Raw genomic sequence first — 2,386 nt, 5'->3', positions numbered from 1 at the left:
CGCTTTTTAATAATTAAATTTTACAAAAAAAAAACAATTAATTATTTGATAATTTTAATAACGTCTTTCAACACCAAGCACACAAAATTAGTACTTTACCACCAAATAACATCTAATAAGTTAATATAACACCTCCAAATCCATCCATCCATCCATCTAATAAGTTATAATATAACAACTTCAATATGTAGGTATGTTGATATTCACGGCATCGCAACCCACAAAAAAGATTTGAAAGTCTTTTTAGTTTGGCAGGGCAGCTTACGTACTTCGACTAAACAATCATTAAATCGCGTCTGTAGATATCAGGAGACATTCTATCCTAATAATTCACATATGGCTTATCATCTGGCAACGTGGTCTAATATCGTATTGCCGCGAGAGAAGCAAAATTTAAAATATTGAGAATTTAACTGATCGCTCGATCGAAACGCCGCCAAACACCGTATTCCATATACCGCCATAAGATTATGTATCTGTTTGTCTCGTTAAATCTGTGGATCTATTCAAATAGAGTCGTAAAAAAATAAAAATGGAATCGCGAATATTCGGTTTTTTCCCAATATCTTCGGAAGTATTGGGAATTTGTGAAATTTCAAAAGGGCATTTTAATGAGCACCAAATTGCGCAACTTTGCCATAATTTAGGCGACCTCGTATCTCTTCTAGTGTACGAGATCCCAATGGTGAGGCTCGACTTTGGGACACCCTGTATATCAATAAAAGATCTCTAAAAACAAAAATATACGGGCCCGGGATTTTTTTTAAATTTCCACATTCCGAGCCGTAAACTTTAGTATAGAGTTTTTTATACATCTAGAATTTTTTTTTCCTCATTTAAAAATGATAATTAGATAAAATGCTTACGTAAAAGTTTAATTAAATAAAATATAAAGCAATGTATTTAATTTATTCATTTATTTATTCAATCAATATACGGGAAACCCCATTTTACAAAAGATTTGGTTACAATATTAAATAAAGTAAAAGATGTATAATTAACATAATAAAAGTACTTTCACGAACATAATTAGACAGTCTTCAAAACATATACACAAAAAATAAACACAATAAGAGAACAATAAATTAAAATATTTTAAAATATTTGACCCCAGTTTACCAATAAATCCAGAGAGTGAGCTTGCAAATGGATCAAGTTCAGGGTGGAGTTTAAATAGGCAAGACTACGACAGATTGGAGAATGTAAAGAATAGTTGGAGTGACAGATTGGTAAAGCAAACAGTTCATGTCTCCTTAGGGTGCGTGCAGGGACCTTTAAATTAAAGCTGTTGATGAGAGCAGGGCAATCAATAAGCCCATGAATAACCTTATACACAAAGCTGAGGTCACTTTGAATCCTTCTAGATTCCAACGATTGAAGTCCCAATATTGCCTCCATGTCAAGTAGGTTATCCTGCATATTCAACCTGTAGGAACAGTACCGGGTAAACCTTTTTTGGACTCTTTTAAGTTGCATTTTGTGACAATTATAAAAAGGAGACCAAATGATCGAGGCATACTCTAAATGACTTCTAACTTATGAACAATAAAGTATCTTCAAAGTAGATATAGACATGTCACGACAAGTTCGTAAAACAAAACCTAACATCTGAGAGGCCTTCCCCTCCACAAGATCACAGTGTACCCCAAATTTGAGCTAAGTATCAAAGACTACTCCTAAATCCTTTATTGAGTCAACAGAACTAAGTACTATCGTTGATTGAATATTTGGGAAGATACGCAACCTTATGGGCTAAAGCGTAGCCGATCGATAGTTCTAGCCTGGACACTTATCCCCGCTTCCATCGATACCTCACAACAGAAGCCGAAATCATGCGAGGCGACGACCGCATCGCAATGGCACAAATTCCGCGCTGGGGCACATATTTTGCGTTGATTCGAAATAATATTTTACTGCAGTTATTATTGTAGTTTATAGTAAGATTACGCATTTAAAATTTTAAACTACCAAACTATTTTGATACTCGCTTTGAGTTTTAAAAAGAATAAAAATTCAATAATAAAAATGTAAAATATTAGGTCCCGCGGTATCTCCACTTAGTCGTCCTTCACTATCTCGGCTTCAATTTTGACGCCACGAAACCAGTGTCACGGCTAGTACTATCGATCGGCTACGGCTAAAGCATGACCGCAAATATGCGTGAAAAATAGATGGCGATTCTCCCCAGTATGCGCGAAAATAATTTCGTCCGTCGCTTCTTATTAGTAATCGGCCGATCATCCCTGAGTCGTGTGGGAGAGTTTTTGCACAGGTTCGTGTTTGCCGTATTGCAATTTGGTAGTTGTTAAAAAAATTTCTTGGATATCATAATCACAAATAGATAGATATATGTAAATGTGTTTAGTTTGTGAGACGATGGCTTCTT

Source organism: Anthonomus grandis, chromosome 9 (genome assembly GCF_022605725.1).
Source record: "Anthonomus grandis grandis chromosome 9, icAntGran1.3, whole genome shotgun sequence".
Classification (NCBI taxonomy): domain Eukaryota; kingdom Metazoa; phylum Arthropoda; class Insecta; order Coleoptera; family Curculionidae; genus Anthonomus; species Anthonomus grandis.
Note: the sequence above shows the minus strand (reverse complement) of the source record.